This window comes from Lissotriton helveticus, chromosome 11, assembly GCF_964261635.1.
Source record: "Lissotriton helveticus chromosome 11, aLisHel1.1, whole genome shotgun sequence".
In the NCBI taxonomy this organism is placed as follows: Eukaryota; Metazoa; Chordata; class Amphibia; order Caudata; family Salamandridae; genus Lissotriton; species Lissotriton helveticus.
The window spans coordinates 181738008-181758144 of record NC_136072.1 but is presented as its reverse complement, the minus strand read 5'-3'; the positions used below and the strand labels follow the sequence as shown (position 1 = coordinate 181758144).

The 20137-nt window shown below is 41.7% G+C and overlaps 1 pseudogene; it reads right to left on the bottom strand.

The window, feature by feature from the left end:
- Positions 1-17208, bottom strand: part of LOC144790764 (eukaryotic translation initiation factor 3 subunit E-like) — a 29568-nt pseudogene extending 12360 nt beyond the window's left edge.
- Between the last annotated feature and the right edge of the window lie 2929 nt (positions 17209-20137).

Here is a 20137-nt window from a genome sequence, read left to right as displayed (position 1 = left end):
AGAGACTGATCACAAGGTATACACCCTGAGCATGCCATAGACTAGAAAGGGTTCCTGGGGTGGGGAGAAAGAAAATGGGGCATGGCCCAGGGATCTGCCATAAGTAGGGTGCTTGGGCAACGTATATCCTTTAAATAACTGATTTTTTAACTGCAAACGTTCTCATAAGTGGATGCAGTAGTTGCCTACTATTCCATACTTAGCCATTTAAAATACTTCAGTGGAAGGTATATATCAAAACACTAAAAAACACTGAAAAGTGTCAATACCGATACTATACAAAATAACAAATCCCAAATGCACTACATGGGATCTTAAGCATGCTGGCACTGAATACATCATTATTGCTACCAATAAATATGACACCTTGAGCATGCTGGCACAGATGACATCATTATTGCTATAAATAAATATTACACCCTGTATATCGGTTTTGGGATAACATCCACATATTATTTATTCACTTTCACTTTTTAAAGTCTTTATTTCGATAATAAAATCATGAAAGACAATGATTAAAAAAAGAAGGCAATACCGGGGTTTTCTTCATACACAAAAAGAAACCCTTAAAGTAACATAGTATACATTTTAAAAATATGGCGCCAAACCAATATAATCTTCAAGCGGTATAACACAACCCAATCAACACCGTTAATTTATTCACTTCAGAGGAACATCTCCCTCAGGAGTGACGTAATTCTTAATAGCCTTTCGATTCAGGCCCTGAGGTTTTGTCTTAGGTTGACTTAGGAAGTGAATCGTATTTATTCTTTGCTGTGAGCACCACAAGTTAATTATGTCATAAAATTCAAGTTGTGGCTGCAATCTATGGCTAAATGCATTGGATCAGTTCTTTATTTTAGTAGTAACTATTATCCACTCTTTTATATCTGGCAGACAAAATCTGTCTGAATGTGAGATCTGTTGAAAAGGTATGGGGCAGGGACACGTAAATATCACAACTTCTATAGAATTTCGAATTTGTGTCATGCAATTTTGCACTGGCAATGGACAACTTTGCATCAGTCTTGAACCAATAGTTTAAAAAGCTAAATCGAACAAAATGTCAATTTGTGCACTGATCAGTCATTGAAAATGTTTTGTTCCAGAGCAGACAGTAACCATCCGCTGACCTGAGCCAGGAAAAAAATAATATGAACATAGGCAGAGGATATATTTCACTGGGAAATAGTATTTCAAAGCACTAGCGTGTTCTGTATACTTGGAGCCTCATTTATGAGGCTGTGCGTCACTTTTACGCTGCCGGTGCGTCACTTTTTGTGACGCACCAGTGGCGTAAAAAATGCGCCCTCTTGCGCCATATTTACAAAGTGACGCATCTAGTTAGATGCGTCACTTTGTAAACCCCTGCGCCACATTATACCTGCGCCAGGTATAATGTATGGAAGGGGGGCGTATTGACGCAAGAAAGGGTCATAGAAGTGACGCAGTGAAATCTATGAGATTGCACTGCGTCACTTCTAGGACACCATTGCGTCAAAATCTTGCACCTGCCTCACAGCAGGGGTAAGGCTGACGCAGGCCCTTTCACATGGGGCTTGCCCCATGTGAAAGGACGCATTGCTGGAGTTGCGTCACTTTTGTGACACACTCCAGCAATGCGTCACTTTTGCGCCTACAGATACGTCAGAAATACTGACGTATCTGTAACTCCTTGCGCCATGATGCATCATACATTAAATATGACGCATCAGGTATGTCGCAAGGAGGACGCACTGAGAAATTACGCATCGCTGCTTTCGCGCAGCGATGCGTAATTTCTCATAAATGAGGCCCTTGGGCCATTAAGTAATACATTAAAGAGAAAGCAAACAGAGCGATTTGAATGTAAGAAAATCAAGGGGTGAGAGCTGCTGAAAGGTTATCTCAGCAAGTTCCCTCACCTCTTTTATTGGTTTTTTTAATTATTATTTATGGTTAAAAAAAAGATACGGATCTTTAAACATTTTCTATTTCTTTTCTCGTCTTTTCTTTGGTGGAAACAGCGCTAAAGCTCTGAAACGAAACAGCACTACATTCTATGTGAAACGCCATCCCTGCAAAACATTTTTATTAATGTATTCCCTGCGCTTTTGACACGACTTCGATGACCTGCGGTAACAAAAAATAACCTTATCTTGTCAAGTGTATTCTTAAGACCGGCAGAAAGACAGCCCTGTGTGACCCCAGAATATCTCCCTTAAACGTGTTGCCATGGTATTACTTTCACACAGTTTGACAGAATTGCCAAAGTGGGAAGTCGCACCTCCAGTCAATCACTAAGAGGAAGATTTGCTTTTAGAAAATGCTGTATGACAGCAGAGCAAGAGGCTGACAGGCAAGTGACAACCACACGGCAAATGCAGTAAACCATACACTGCCAAGCACCTAATGGCTGGCCAGTGCATAAGGACTGATGGAGAACAAATGAGCAGCAGGTGAACCACACGTCTTGGCAGACAGAACTCTAGTAAATAATGAGACCTATAAGAATACATCTACCAAGTTACTAGTAAAGTAACTAATACATTTAATTTACTCCAAAAGCTGCTCTCATGTAAACAATCTACTGAAGGTTGGTGTTGAGTCCTCAATTCCATCACTTCAAAAGGAGCGATGCACCACTGCAGGTAATCCACGCATATGTGTTTTTGGATGGGATCTTGACATTTTAATCCGTATTTAATTAAAATCATATTGGCCACCAAGACAGTGTAATATTGATTTTCTCTCTGATGTCCTAAAATAGGGCAAGGAAGTGTCTCAAGGAATGATAACAGATAAGATGTCATCAGTAATAACTAAAAGGGTATTCCAATTTTGCTGAGGATCACATAAATATGTAGGTGTGTCAATTTAACTCACACACATGAAAATAACTGAATTCATTGGCGCTATAAATTCACAAACAGTGACCATGCACTTGTAAATCCTTTCACTCAGTCGGAATATTAGCCCATGCAAGATTAATATTGCAGGTGGTTAAATGCCACTCAAGGGATAGGGAGTGGCCATTATTTGTTATTTTCCTGTCCGTCACCCCCCGGTTTTACCTTTTGGTAAAGGAATGAAAAAGAGGATGTTACATTGTCCACTCTAAATAAGGTCAGCTGTGTAATGCCCTTACCCCAATATCCCCTTCTCCATTAGGACATCAGAGGAAGCTTTTGCTAATTGAGCCAACAGGAGCTGGAAATGGAAACCTTATGGTCCACACATCTCTATAATGAGGCGAGTAAACTGGGAGTTTGGCAGACAGAGTACTCTGTTGTGTTTGTGATGGAGTACCCTGCCTTCTAAACTCTAAATCGGTCACTATGTCACTTTTCAGAGTGAGAAGGGAAGGATGGCGCCCAAAGTTGGTAGGTTTATTTGTGGTAGGCGATTCTCCAAGGGGGAAAATATTATCCACTTGAAGAAAAACATATTAAAAAAAGACTGTGCCCCTTTACAAAGAAGATGGAATTTCATAATATGCAACTGTCTACACATAAAATTATACATGGAAAAACGACTTTGTATTGTTTCAAATAGGAAATCACAAACGTTTTCCAGACGTCCCTTACCTTACTTCTCCATTATTTATGGTGCATTTAGCAAATGGTTTTATCCCACTGCACAGTAGGTATAACCCATTTTTGGACTAAATCTACATGCATATGCATAGCAATCCCCCTTGGGAATATATGTGTGCACCCAAAATGTCTTTAAGGCCAACCTTACCACATGCCTGATGACATACATGTTCCTATCCCTACTTATTAAATTAGTACTGTGGCAAAACCGTCATAATATTGGGTTTCCTTGACACTAAACTGTATCTGGATGTTCAAAGCACTGCAGAATCTGAAACTGTGAAGTAAGCTCTAATAATTATGTCTGTATGTCGTTTTTTTTCTGCATCTACATTCTGCTAAGATGAAAGCATGAGATGTAACATGGGTGAACGCCACTAGCTATTGCTCCTGGTAAACATGGGGGGTGTTACTGAGTAACAAAGATGCCTCCAGAATGAAGTCGAAAAAGTACACCTAGCAAAATTGGAAATATTCCAGTCGTTACATCTTGTGAAAAAAAACAGTACTGGGCACATATACATTACACTGCAAAAGACGAAATTGTACGCATAATATATAGATGGTTCTATGCACCCAGACTGTGCAGCATGACCTAGACCAAAAGCACAGTCCAACATACCAACATGAATACACCCTCAACCACAAAAGGGAGTCCATGTAGGGACATAGTATGGCGCTCTCAGAGGCTTCCCCTAATATAAACATATCACTGTTTGTCCCAACATGGCAAGTAGACGTGCTACTGCATCCATAAACTAAACAATTTTTTTTTATATCCATGAAAACTTAAATAAAAATGTTTGCCAACCCTTTAAAGCAAACATTTCGAGTGACATCTTGGGTGAAGGAAATTATTTATAGTATGATAATATAGCTGTTTGACTTTTTCTGTATTATATGCCTTTAGAGATTATTTGCCAATTTACAGAAAGCAGCTGTATCAAGAACAGTTTTTTTCAGTCAAACGGTAGGCTTTACTGCCTTTCTTTATTATGGCAAACATGCGCACTATGGGGCAGATTTACAAGAAAGTGACGCATCTGTAAAGATATGGCACTTTCCCTGCTCCACCCTGAGAAACCCTTTCGCCACTATTGATGCGCCGTATTTACAATACGGTGCACTGTGGTGCAAGGATTGACAGATGCTTCAGAAATTCTGACGCATCTGTTGACGCAAAAGTCAGGCATTGCTGGAGTTGTGTCTATCCTCACTGTGCTGCGTCACTCCTTATGCCTGCTTCAAGCAGGCGTAAGAATTGGACGCAGTGGTGTCCTAGAAGTTGCGCAGTGAAATCTTGTAGATTTCACTGCATCACTTCTACAAGGCTTTTTTGTGTTGGAACGTCCACCCTGCATACATTATACCTGATGCAAGTAAAATGTGAAGCAGGGCTTTACAACGTGATGCGTCACGTTGTAAATGGGCCACATTTTTACACAGCCCCTGCGTAACAAAAAGTGACGCAACGTCAGTGCAAAAATGACGCAAGGGGCTTGTAAATCTGGCTCCGTTTCATTGCTGATATTATACATTTCTGTTCATATTTAAATGTAACCAGTGTGCCCGTCGTAGCTGAAAACGTGTCTAATGTAACAAAAACCTCTTTCACTGTCATCCATGGGAGTTGTTTTTTTAAAGTTTGAGTTTAATCCATGGGAGTTTTTAAATATGACTTCTTTTGCAGGGGTGGTAATTTTCTTTTAAATTAACTAGTGTCTTCAATGGTAATGGTAGCTGAGGGACTAACTTTTTCCAAAAACCATCTGTAATTTTAAATTCCATTGGGATTTCAGCAACGTCACATCTGTCACACTCTGAACGTATTAAAAACATTGGGTAGGTTTGGTGGAGGTTATTTAAACTTTCAATTTGTCTAGTTTTGGCCTATGCTTTCGGAACTTTAGAGGGAGAACTTGGTTCCCATTTTACATATTTTGATCTCAGACAACACATGATATTGGTCTTTTGATCCCTCAAGTCTGTAATATTGAAAGACTTTGGATTAATAACTGAACACACAGGGACTCCATCTCTGAAATATCACCAGCCATCTTGGGTACCAGGATAAATATTCTAATCAATCAAGAGAGGAATGGGAGAGGCAACCCACAAAGCCATCAGATATCTCACAATGTCAATATTATTACAGTAATTAGTCAGTTGGTACTCACAGTTGGATGTAAATTGTAGAGCAAGAGAGTTTCTGCTGTACTTGTGGGTTGTCCAAGGTACTAGGTTACATTTAAGAATGGAGACTCTGATTCTGTGACTCAGGATCAGGGAATTATGCCTGTTTTGACAAGAGCAGGTCTTCTTGGAGCTGGGCCTAGGATCCTCTTAGTATGCAGAAATGGTCTACTATTTCTGGACGCAAACCCAGATGCCAGAATGAAACTGGAAGTCTAGGATTGTTCTAGAAAATAATATCCAGCAGGATGAAAAAGCTGGGGACCAGAAAAACCTTCCAGCTGTCTGGCGAACCAGAACAAGGTATAAGAAGCAGGAACTGGAGAAGGATGGGGAATCCACAAATTCAGTGAGCAAGGAATCAAGCAATGCATGACTAACCTGTGGTTCTTGCCTGAACATTCTCAGCACGCAAAGCTAGGCAACAGGACTCAAAATGAGCATCCCTTTTATAGTGCCAAACAGGATGCGAGGTATTTCTCGAATAAGTTTGATCATCTTGGATTGAGAACAGAGAATAAGTAAACCTTCAAGTTCTGATAGTTGTCACAATGTAACTTTTTGAATCGGAAAGTAAGTTCCTGATTTTTGTGTCAATAAGAATACTGTATAATATAATATTCTCCTGCATGCAGCTTTGAGAGAAATCAACATGCTGGAGGAAATTGCTCCTCTATTACACGCACCGGCTCAGGGAAACACGAGATTGCTGCAGCGGATAATACAGTGCCTTGGACTCAAGGAAGGTGTTTGCATAGGTGGGAGCTAGCAGATTGTGGTACGTAAGAGGAAGGCTGTTGCTGGTGGAAATCGGCGTGGGGAGAATCTGTTGCAGCCCGATCAGGATGCAAAAAACAGAGGTAAAGAAAACACCCTACAGTTCTATGTGTATATGCAGAGCAAAATTAAGTGGACAAAAATGTTTTTCTTTGGTTTGAATACTTTATTTTAGTCAAATAGACCATAAAAGTGAATCTGCAATAAACGTACAATACATTTAAACAATCATAATAAAATGTACAACCCAAGTAATAAATATAGAGAGTTAAAAATGTTGTTGAAATGTACAGCCAAAGCCTATTAATCCCAATAGGTCCTTAATTAATTACACCATTTGCCCACCTCCTACAACATCATCACGTGCCTGCTGCTTCCCAGGGGCAACCAGCAGAGTGAGAATAATCCCCCTTATTAAATACATTTGAGTTAAAGGTCACTACTCACATAAAATTGAAAACAAGTAAAAACCAACTAAAAGCGAGGTTAGCATTGATAAGTATACCAGATAAGAAGAGAAAAATACATCAACCTAAGACCGTAAGTGGGTCTTCAAAAACAACTTACGCACACACCACATAGAGATTAAGAAACACAACACGGCATATACAAGTGGCGTGTGGGTGTTATATTTCAGGATCCTAAATAGGTCTTCACATTGCTGGACCCTATGTTTCTGCACAATTGGATCAGCCACCACTGCCTGGCTGTTTTATATCCCTGACAGAAAAAAGAAACATGAAGTTCTGTCTCCACCTCACAGTTACAGGTGGTGTAAAATGGTTTGAGTTGAGTACAAGCTGGCAAAGTGGGTACAATTATTCTTTTGTGGTAAACATGAGAGTAACTGATGGGAAAAGTGGTTTACAGATTGGATTGGAAAACAATTCAATCAGCAAAATTAAACAAATATTAATAAGCACACATTTTTTGAAAAAAAACTAAAATAGACATCAACAAGCCAAAATGCTTGGGTCTAAGTCCCTTTGAACTCAAAACATAGAACAGTTTTGGCCAGGGTTGATCCTCGCACCATTCTAGATAAATATAAATCTGTGTGGTATGCCATTGTGCAGTTTTCCCTTCCTCACCCTTTCCAGGTACCAATGTCTAAAAGTAATTGCACAAAGTCTTTCATAATTCAATCTATGATCATTATTTTTTTCTACTTGAAAAGTCTTTAACTGCTCTGTATTGGTATTTGACTCACACAATATTACATAGATAAAGTGTTTAAAACTGTAAGATTCGAGCCCAAAAGTACACAACACAGAAGAGCATTAACAGACCCTGAACCATAAACGTAAATGCATAAAAAATAGAAGTAAAAAAGGTAGCATAACTTTGTTAATGTTTGCAAAATTGATACGTTACTGTTAAGATATCTAGACCACAATACAAAATTGAGCAGAACAATATTCCTGGGTAGGATACCTCTCCACCCATTTGCAAATGGCCCAGTGTCCGGCACTTGGATTTCCAAGCACTGGAATTCCAAACATGATTTTACAGCCCATAAAACCCACCTGTTAAATCATTTTGGAATTGGGTTGCTAGTGCAACCAAGTCACTTATCTGATTCCTTCTAATGCATAAAGAGGCATGCAATGCTCCCCCTCCGTCTAATGCACAGGGATGCATGCAGTGCTCCCCCTGCCAGGCCACATCCTCCACTTCCTCCTGCCACATTCAACACCTCCTACCTGAACCATTCATTCTACACCATTGCTCCACTCTCATTTGCGCCCTGCGAAGAGCAGATGGTAGATGAAAATGGTAGTCCCCATGAAACAAACAACATAAGGAAATTCACACTGAAACAAACAAGTCTGCATTTGCCATTCCATATAGATTTAGTCATAAAATGTGGATTAGGTGTGGAGATATTGAGAACAATTGAAAATCCCAGCCACACACTATCCCCACACCAAAGTCCACCCTACTAGCTATTTGGACCCCTACTAAGCTATGCTTAATTGTTTGCCTTAATTAGGACTCAGTAGCTATTTCCGCTTCATATGCGTACTCCCAAGTTGGGCTGTATTTGTTCATCTGTTAAGGGCACGTGTGTAAACTGCCTACTCCAAGATATCTGACCAAGATTTCCAAAGGTAATAAACAGGTAACTCCTCAAAAGAGTCTTGTTGGCAAATAACATGAAATTCTGATTAGTGCCGTCCTGAATTCACATATGTGTTGTGGTTTGCATGCTCTGGAAATAATATTCAAGTTTCAAAGTGTGCAAATCAGTTATTTACCAATAAGGTTTTTTCTAGCTTTAGGCAAGAACCACAGGTTAGTCAATTTGCACATGGACAAATAGTACATGTGTAATTCGCACACAGGCCAATACCTTTTGACATGGAAGTTTCCAACTGAAGTAGAAATAGCGCCAATAATTGATCATGGCCTATCACCACTAGAGGTGGCCGAAACTCGCGGAGTTTCATTCTGTGGAATTCTGAAGTTACATAAAAACTCAGCGAGATTCTACAGAGTTCTACCAACGGGTGGAAAATATGCAGCTTGCACTGATCGCGCTTCCATTTAATGGCAGTACCATGAGCACAGGCCCTATGATGAAGCATGACACCCTGTAAGGGTGTGTGAGGACTCTAATTCCAAAAGGGAACCACCGCCCCTTGACTCCGTACACTAATCGACATGTTAGGACAAGTGTGAAACTCATTAACTTGTATACTCAATTGTTCTCCAGCAGAAACTTAGGAGCTTATTTACAAGCCCCTTGCGAAAATTTTGCGTCTAGGCAGATGCGTAACCTTCTAAACCCCTGAGCCACATTATACCTGCATCAGGTATAATGTATGCAGGGTGGGCATTCCCACACGAGAAAGCCTTTTAGAAGTGACGCAGTGAAATCTCCAAGATTTCACTGCCCACGTCTAGGACACCACTGCATCAAAACCTTACGCCTGCTGGGAGCAGGCATTAGGAGTGACGCAGTGTATTAAGTATAGCCCTTCCCAAGCATTGCTGGAGTTGCGTCAGGCTTACAATACAACTTCAGTAATGCATGACTTTTGCGCAGACAGATGTGCCAGGATTCTTGATGCCTCTGTCAATCTTTGCGACATGGTGCGCCATAATGTAAATATGAGTCATTCCATGGTGGCACAAAGGTTTCTTTCCCCAGTGCAAGGAAACTGATGCATCGCTGCTCTAACACAGAGATGCGTCATCTTTTTGTAAATAAACCCCTTGATATTTAGCAGCCAGATACTGATCTGATTGTAAATATTAGAACTCAAGGAGAGGATACACATGTACTGGGCTCCACCACACTAACAATGCAACACAAAAGATTAAAGCAACAGAACAAAACACTAAACAAAGCATTGCAGGACAAAAACAACACAGTGGCAGGAAGCAAATTAAACTATCAACACATTTAAACAATGGAATAATTACAGAACATATTAACAGAATGAGTATTTCATACACCACCGCATATCACAACTACAAATCAATACAGCCACATAATAGTGTGACATAAAGCAACAAAATGCAATGGAAGAGAACAAAAGCACAACCACAACAAAATAACACCACACCACAAAAAACAATATACACTTTACTGCCCACCCACATTGCTGTTATATGCCATGTAGGGTGAGGCCATGTATTTAGGTTTTAAGTTATTTTACAATTTAGACCATGGCACAGGTCCACCAGTCCATGGGGGAGCAGAGACTAGAGCAGCCACCATGTGGCTGAGGCCTGACCACCCTCTTTCTAGATCAATGTCTGCCTGGCAGGGGCATCTGTGCTGTAAAGAGAGCTGCTGCATCAGTGGCTCAATTTACAGCACTGAAGGATTGCTGTGTAAGGGCTACCTTTGAATTGGCCACTAGGAAAAAAACTAAACAAAAAACAAGCTTTCCAAATGGAAGATTTATTTTCCTTTGAACACAAATTAAATGGCATAGATAGGCAGGAAGTTTTCTTCTCTTTTTGGGGGCCGTTCTACCTTTCCCTGCCCAAGTCTGCCGTGCCTCCCATGTTGGATACTGGTAGGGAAAATGAATGGTAATAGTCTGACCATCAATAGGCCAGATAACGTGTCAAAGCAACCTGGTGGTCTCTTGGCTGATGGGCAGCTAAGTCAATAGTTTACAATGGCAGAGGCAGCCGAGGCTCTGTCGGGGTATGTCTGGTGCTTACTTAACATGAAACAGAGTGTCAGTACCGTGAACTTGGTGTAGCAGGATCACCGCTGAACTATGACAGTGCTCTCACTTTTGCCAAACTCTAAATCAGGCTCTAAGGACCTTATTTAGAGTTTAGCAGATACAGGACACCTTATACAGAATGATGCGGGTCTTTTCTGGCCTAATTAGAATTTGTAGGGTCTCTATAAAATCTAAATAGGGCAGATGGGACATCCATCAATTTTGGCAACGCCCCACACTCTCCAAACTCCATATATTGCCCTATGTCTTTCCAAAGTACATTCATATCTGAATACAATTATTTAAGGATAATTATTTATAATTTCAATTCATGTTTTTGTTACTTTTGTCAGTTCAACTAGTGATAACCTATTTTCACAAGGACAATCCTTCCAAATTTGTGAGAACAACTAAGGTGATATTAATTCCACTTTGATGCTTAAACAGGACAACTGAATATGTTCAAGTGAACCATGTAAAGCCAGGTGAGAGCAATCAATTTCTCTCTCTATTGCTCTTTTTCTGTCATTTTTCTCTCTTTTTCTGTCATTTTCTTTACAGTTTTCGAATTCTATTGGCATATTACCTACTTATGTTCTTTTCTTCCTAGATGTAATATGAAAATAAAAAAGGAAAGACAAGAGAACAACAATTAAGAATGATTGTTATAGCCACAGCCCAATAGATGGTTTTCTCACACAGAGTTGTCCAAAGCAGTGTCATGATTATACTTTTAAGAAACCAGTTTGTAATCCTTTAACAGTATACACTTTGTTGTCTACCTTGAATAAAGGTGCTTGCTCAATGTATGCCACTGGGATGGTTGGATAACATTTAACTGCTACAATCATTGCTCTTGGTAGATTGAGCAAACCTCTTCAGAGAAAGGCTACTCGTCCCAGGATCGAATTTCTTCATTCAAAATGACTCTACTTGCTATGTCACTTCTGCAGCTTGATTAGCCAGAAGGTTGAAACTTTTATTTCATCATTTTAGGACCAAAATATTGACATGTTCTCATATGTTTGGATCAGGAACTTGTGTGAAGGAACTATAGATGGCACAGACATGTGGGAATTTGTTAGAGGCTTGCTGTGGCCAGTGCAAACATTCATCTCTTCCTCAGGTGTACCAGTGTAAGGATGTGAGTTTGTGCCTTCATTCTTGAAGATACCTTGCCATGGGAAGTTATGGAGGTTCGATGCTTTTCCCTGCGAGATGTAGCTTGATCTATTCAAGGTAGGTTGAGTAGATGTGCACCAATTTGTTATTTTTCTTTCTTTATTTTATTTTATTTAATGATTTTTTGTATAGCACTGGCTAGACCCGTAGGTATCAGAGCGCTCTAAATTCGGTTACACAATGTTACAGAAAATGATAACAATTACACCTAACGTCAAAAATAATCAACACATTGAAATAGGAAAAAAAGGTGAGGGAAGTAGGGAGGAGGGGGGGGGGGATGAGGCAAAAGACGGCAGGAGAGACGAAGGGAAGTCAGCCCAAAGACCGACTGGGTAGGTGACAACCAAGGAGGGAATCCACAGCCCGTCTCCCCTTTAGCTAAACAAGGTAGCTCCATCGGGCATCATTCAAATAGCTAGGTCTCAACTGACGAGGGAAAGTTCACATAAGAAAGTCCAGTGGATAAACAGGGTGGGAACTAAGAGCAAGGACGGGTGGGAGCAGGGGTCAGTAGCTGGAAAGAAGAGAAGAGTAGAGCAGTAGGGTGAAGGAGGAGGAGGGCGATATGGTGAGGAGAGACGCAGGAGAGTTTGCCCAAGGACCAGCTGGGTAGGTGATGGCCAAGGAGGGAATCCGTAGCCCATCTCCCCTTTAGCTCGCGAGGTAGCTCCACCGGGCATCAGTCAAAATGGGTAGGTCTCAGATGCCGATGGAGAGTTCACAGAGTCAATGACTGAGGCGACCATTTTGAGGTCAGGCAGGGGGGGATGAGTCCTTGATGTACAAATTCAGAGGATCCCCACAATTTTCTATAATCCGGATGAAAGGGGGGGGTGCAAAACTAAGCAAAGTAGGGAAATAGTTTTAGGTTGGAGCCTGACAAAGTTATTTCGTATGTCTGGCCAAGTATGGAAGCACTAGTGCAAGGTCCGGCTGAGAGAAGAAAATAGAGGCTGATCAACTCACTGTGTTGTATTGGAGCAATGCCCAAAGTTATCCACTTTCCAAATCAGCAGGAGTGTACATTAGAACACAAATTGTCCTATCAATCACAAATTAAAAGCAAGATTGTAACTTACTGATTCACATTCCCTTAGTTTCTTCTGAGCACCATCAAAATCAAAGTTAACATTAAGGGTGGGCGTAAAATCCGTTTCGCGGGTGAATTTGCAGATTTTCCGCGATTTCGCGATCCGCGAATCTCACGAAATCGCGGAAAAATCCGCGAATCAGCGGGGACGACTTTTCAGCCAAGCAAGGGTTACAGCAGCGGGTGCAAAAGTTGAACCTAATTTCTTTGTAACCTTTTACAAAAGGGTTACAAAGAAATTAACTTCAACTGCACCTGCTGCTAAGTGCTTCCTGGCGCCTCGTTGCCTACTTGCAACTATTCTCTGACCCTGCTCTGACCCTTGAAGCAGGGTCAGAGAATAGTTACAAGTAGGCAACGAGGCACCTGTCCCAGGAATTAAACCTCATCAGGAACCACTTACAGATGTAAAAAACAGGAAGAAGGGAGAGGATGGCAAATACACCCATTTTGAGTTGTCAGGAGGGGTTAAACTAAAAGAGACCTTTACAGCACAATTTTCATATGCATTTTGCTAAAAATAAAAAGCTGTATGTTCTGTAGGGGCAACTCAGAAATCTGGCCCTTCAGGGATCCGGCCTCTCTTTCTTTCTCTTGTTCTCTCTTTCCCTTTCTTTCTCTCTATCTATCTCTCTCTCCCTCTCCTTTCTTGCTCTATTTATCTCTTTCTCTCTCTCTTTCAAGTTCTTCCTCTTTCTCTGCTTATCTCTTTCTTTCTCCGTTGTTCGCTCTCTCTTTCTCTCTATCTCCCTCTCTTTCTTTCTCTCTCTCACATCCTCTCTTTCTCGCTCTGTCTTTCTCTCTCTTTCTTTCTCTCTCACTCTCCCTCTTTCTCTCTCTCTTTCTCTTTCTCTCTCTCATCCTCTCTCTCACCCTCTCTGTGTGTCTTTCTCTCTTTCTCTCTCTCTTTCCATGTCTCTCTCTCTCTTTCTCTCTCTCTTTTACTTTCTTGCTCTTTCTCTGTCTCTTTCTTTCTTTCTCTCTCGTTCTCTCTTTCTCTCTCCCTCTCTTTCTCTCTCTCGATCCCTCTCTCCTCTTCTCTCTCTCTCCCTCTCTCTCTCTCCCTTTCTCCCTCTCTTTCTCTCTTTCACTTTCTTGCTCTTTCGCTGTCTCTCTCTTTCTTTCTCTCTCATTCTTTCTCTCCCTGTTTGTTTGTTTGTTTGTTTGTTTGTTTGTTTGTTTCTTTCTTTCTTTCTTTCTTTCTTTCTCTCCCCTCTCTCTCTTACTCTCTCTTTCTCTTTCTCTCCCTCTCTTTCCCTTTCTCTCCCTTTCACTTACTTGCTCTTTCTCTGTCTGTCTGTCTCTTTCTTTCTTTCTTTCTCTCTCTTTTTTTCTTTCTTTTTTCTTTCTTTCTTTCGTTCTTTCTTTCTTTCTTTCACTCTCTCTCTCCCTCCCTCTCTCTCTCTCTCTCTCTCTCTTTCGAAACATTGCAAAGATCTCGTAGATGACAAAGTACAAACAAGCATTTGCAATGCAATAGGTCTTGCATGTTTTGTATTTACGTGACTTAGCTGTATTGATATTACAAATTACAATGGCTTTTAATTTTTTTAAATAATCAATACTTAAATAAAAGTGATTTTAATTTATAATGGCAATAGCTTAAACTTTTGTAAATAACTTTTGTGAAGATTATGTTCAGTGTATTTTATTGTGATGAAAATTCAAGAACAGAAGTGAAATATTAACATCTTTTTGTGACATTTGTAATAAAGTTTGAAACATTGAGAGAACATATTTGAACGAGTTGTTGTTGAATGGTTGCACAGATTGATGCAGGGGTGGCGCTGAGTGGTGCTGTGGTGGTGCTGAGTGGTGCTGTGGTGATGCTGAGTGGTGCTGTGGTGGTGCTGAGTGGTGCTGTGGTGGTGTTGAGTGATGCTGTGGTGGTGCTGAGTGATGCTGTGGTGGTGCTGAGTGGTGCTGTGGTGGAGCTGAGTGATGCTGGGGTAGCGCTGAGTGATGATGTGGTGATGCAGAGGGCAGAAAGGCACAAAAAGCAGTCTAACAAAGGGCAGAAGGGCAGAAAAACAAGGGAAAAACTAGTCTAACAGAGGGCAGAAGGGCACAAAAAACGAGTCTAACGGGGCAGAAAGGCACAAAAACGAGTCTAACAGAGGGCAGAAGGGCACAAAAAACGAGTCTAACAGAGGGCAGAAGGGCACAAAAACAAGGGAATAACAGAGGGCAGAATGGCACAAAAAACGAGTATAACAGAGAGCAGAAGGGCAGAAAAACAAGGGAAAAATGAGTCTAACAGAGGGCACAAGGGCACCAAAAACGAGTCTAACAGGGGCAGAAGGGCAGAAAAACAAGGGAAAAACGAGTCTAACAGAGGGCAGAAGGGCAGAAAAACAAGGGAAAAACGAGTCTAACAGGGGGCAGAATGAATCCCGCCCTGCATGTTTGTCCACGAAGATGCCACCTTTTTGTGCAATACCTCTACTCAACTGGAGTACTTTCTACTGTCTAATCAGTAAGCGCTCCCTCGTTGGCTAAATGTATAGGGGCAGATTTACAATAACTGGCGCATCCCTGTTATTGTGCGCCGCAGCTCCGCCACCCATGGTGCGCTGCATTTACAATGCGGCGCACCATGTGGCAAAAACGGCACAGATGCGTCACGCATCTGTGCCGTAAAAGCAGCGCATTGCTGGAGCTGCGTCGCGCTTGCGACGCAGCTCCAGCAATGCTCTGGGGGGCCCTATCTCCCCAATGCTGCATCAAGCCTTGCGCCTGCTTCAAGCAGGCGCAGGGATTTGACTAAGCATGGGCGCAAAATCCGTTCCGCTCGCGGATTTTGCGGATTTTCGGCAAATTCACGATCCGCGAATTCCCGCGAATTTGCCGTAAAACTGCAAATCCGCGAGCGGAACGGATCCGGGGGGGGGGGCAAAAGTTCAAGCTTCAAGCTTGTAACTATTTTAGAATGGCGCCGGCAAGCTGCCAGCGCCATTCTAAAATAGTTACTAAGTTAGCTTCAACAGGAAGCATTGCAGGTGCTCAAGTTTAACTGAATTCGAGCACCTGCTTTATTTTATCTATTAGTGCTTCCTGATGAAGCTAACTTAGTAACTATTTTAGAATGGCGCTGGCAGCTTGCCGGCGCCATTCTAAAATAAAACAGGAGAGGGGCAGAGGGCAGAAGGGCACAACAACGAGTGTGGCAGAGGGCAGAAGGGCACAACAACGAGTGGGGCAGAGGGCAGAAGGGCACAACAACGAGTGGGGCAGAGGGCAGAAGGGCACAACAACGAGTGGGGCAGAGGGCAGAATGGCACAACAACGAGTGGTCTCGCACAAAAAAAACCTGCGAACACGCAAAGCGCCCCACGAACATGCAAAAAAAATCCGCAAATTTGCACAAATTCGCGAATTTTGCGGATCGCGAATCCGCAAATCCGCAAATTCGCGGATCGCGAATTCGCAAAATTCGCCCATACTTAGTTAACATACACAAACTCTGTAATGGGGTCCTTGTATGTATAAGACTCCTAATGAATGACATTAACCAGATCTTTAAGGACTTGCCTTCGTTTTCTGCCATCTTTGTTGGCAATGACAGCTGACGTTAAATAACCGAGAATATGGGGCACAGTGTCTGAATCACATTAAGATGGTGTGGCTGGTACAAGAAGAGATGGATGATGTTGGGATGGTTAAAGAAGACAAACAATGACCAGTGAATGAGCCATGTCCTCTGCTGGAGAGATTGTAGAGGAGAACTAACAGAATTATTATCTATTCTCTCTCTTAATCTTGTGAGATCCTCCATGGCTGCATCCCAATTCTGCATCAGAATTTCTGATGCTAGCTTTCCCCACAGAGAACTAAAAGTATTTTGATCTGTCGCAGGAACCAGTACTCTAAAAATGTAGAGGTATTCGGCAGCCCCTGAATAGTTGCCACATTCATACTGGAACTTGGCATATCTGTACAGAGTATCAAGGTATTCTTGCCTAAAATCATGCTTATGAGCCAGGTATTCAAAGAGCATCCTTCCATCCCTGGTAGACTGCATTTGTCTTATTGTTTCTGGATCTTCAAACACCTTCACTAGAGGCTAAGTTTCAGACTGAAGTTGCTTCAGTTTTGCAACAACAGTGGTTCTATTTTCTCGTAAAGCATGGGGAATTTCTTTGTCTGGGTAAAGGTATTTGTAGATATCCATAACAAAGTCAACCATATTGGTATCAAGGGTCCGAAAGGGTTTTTAGTCAGGTTAAAGAAAAGGGGGCACAGCTAAGTGGTAGCGCAAGAATAATAAGGGATTTCAGGTAAAAGTGAGGTGCAAAAAGGAAGAGGGGATGAGCCCTATAACCCCTCAATGTAGTGTCAGCACAGACTAGCACTACGTATGATACAAGACAAACACCTATGCACACTCTAATTATTAAACCGTAGTGTCAGTTTAGACAATCGAGACAAAAGTTTATCATTTAGAGACAAATAGGTATTCTTGGAAACAGTCATCAAAAACAAGGTGTCTTTAATATTCATGAGAACCAGGCTGGTCAGAAGGTCAGGTCCAGGGCAATCTTGGTCTATGTGGGTAATTATCTGTTGAGGCAAGAAATTAACAACAAAGTAAAGCCGGAGTCTAAGTGCTCATTTAAAGACGTCACATTCTTTGCCAGACCCGACTTCTGCCACGCCACTGTCGAGAGAAGATGGAGTCTAAGGCAGTTAATAGCTCCCTTCCAGGCCTTAGGCTCAGAGGCATACCTGCTTTACCCCGCTAAACTCAAGGTGATCACAAGGGGGCAGATTAAAATGTTTTTCTCAGAGGGTAAAGCACAACATTATATGGAAGGATTAAAGGGACAGAAGGGCGGGTAAATCACTCTAGATAAGGCACAGCTTTTTTGAACAGGGGTCCACATAAGGAGGTATTGGTTGGCACTGGGGAGGGAGAAGGATGCAATAGCTGCAATCTAAGCGGCGACTCATAGGTCATGACTGACCTATTTGCCTGTAAGGGGAGGGGGCTTTGAGGGGTGGTCCTTCGGGTGGGGGAAGGGGGAGGAGGGGGGTACATGCAGCACACACAGCACAGCTCAGCACACTTTTTTTTTTTTGAGTTTGAAAAGCTTTATTATGTTGAAGAAAACAATGTAAAACATCAGTACAATAGCACAAATAAAGAGCAATAGGAATCAAAATAATTGTGGAGAATAGTGTGCCAATAATCAAGAAAGGCCCCAAAAGGGGAGAACGTTATACAAAGAGAAAATGCTTTTATAACTTTTCATTTTGTGGGGAAGGAAGAGAGAAAGAAAGAGGGAAGAAAGGGGAAAAAAGGGGGGATGGAAGGGGAACAGCAATAGAAAAATGTATGGTAAGAGAAATAAAGAGGTATGAAATACAGAGAAGTTCACAGTGATAATAATAACCGTAATACTAAATATAACAATAACATGTGATCAAGAGGCACTGTAAGATAAAAAGTCTGTTAAAGGGGACCAAAGTATCAGCACACTTTTTAAGTTCTTTTAATACACTGGCAGGAAAGACAGGACAGCCCTATGACGTTTTCTAATGAGCATGCGGATTGCCTCAATTAATGTTTGTGGACTTAATGACTGCACCAAAAGGCAGCGGTTGGCTGCACTCCTGAGGTCAATGAGGCTAGATCTTGTTTGTCTACAGGAGACACACATAGAAGGGACAAAGGGATATCTTTTGGAACAATTGGGTTTTTCTCTGTTAGCACATACTAAACAAGGTTTAAAGATTAGGGGTGTCGCCGTACTAGCCAAAGGCAGGGTTACAATAGTCAAAAGAAAAAGGGAGGCTCAATGGGGGAGATGGGTCCTTCTTGAGTGTACAATTAAAGTGGAAACATTTACGATAGTATCAGTATATGGCTCGACGGAAGACGAACCAGAAATTTTCAAATTCCTGGACTCTGAATTAACCCTATGGCCAGAACCTATCATTTGCTGTGGGGACTTCAACATCAATGGGCTCACTGGTTTGGGGACCGAGGCTGGTCAGGTATATACTGGTCGTAATAAAAAGACATGTTGTGCGATAGTTGACCTGGCACACCACAACTCACTAACGGATCTGTGGGCACGGTTAAATCTGATGGGTACCGGCAGTACTTTTTATTCAGCACCACACAAGATCTCTGTGAGACTAGATTATTTCTTAGTGTCAAACTCTTTAACCGCAAGAACTCTGATGGAAAAGCACCCGCGGATAATCTCTGACCACAACCCCCTAGTAATTAGTCTTAAACTTGGGAGGGCTGTTAAGTGGGAAAACAACTGGACTTTTGAAAGGACACTACTAAAGAATGAGGAATATATTAAACATATGAATGAGTGGATTAGAGCGTATTGGGAGATTAACAGAGGAAGCACCTCCTCAGCCTTTGCATGGGACACATTTAAAGCTGGGGTACGAGGAGAGACATTGAGCTACACATTATATAAACAGAAGCAGGAAAAGGGTAGAGTGGAAAACATATTAATGCTTTGTCAGAGGCAGAGGAAGAGCTAAATGTAGCAATACAGCAGAAGGCACCTCTGGAGACAATTCTGTTTATAATTGTAGCTGGGACAGCTGAGGGAATAGAGAGCATCGTGAGTAAAATGGCAGCTACCTATATGGTTAAGAAGGAAAGGTGCTATGAATTAAGTGAGAGGGTAGGGTACATCTTAGCAATTCGCACAATGCAGGAAATGGCGGCAGGGGAAATTAAAGAAGTCGTAGATAATAAAGGAGATATAGTAACAGATTCTGGGGCAATGCAGGAGGTTTTTAGACTCTTTTATGCACGATCATGTAATCAAGACAGGATAAGTGACGAAGCGGCCATACAGGAGTACCTTAAGGATATTTCAGTCCCGGTTCTCCCTGAGGAGGAGAAGGTAGCTTTTGAACTCCCTATAACTCTTGAGGAGATGACTGCGGCACTAAATAATCTTCCCTCAGGTAAAGCGGCAGGCCCGGATCAGCTCCCGGCCGAGTGTTATAAGGTTTTCCTAGGGGTTTTAAGTAAGGATATGCAGGACACATTTGTGCAGGCACAAGAGGGAGACTACATACCAAGATCTTAGGGGGGGGATGATATTGTAGTATTTCTGAAAAAGGGTAAGCCGGATCATATAGGCCTATAA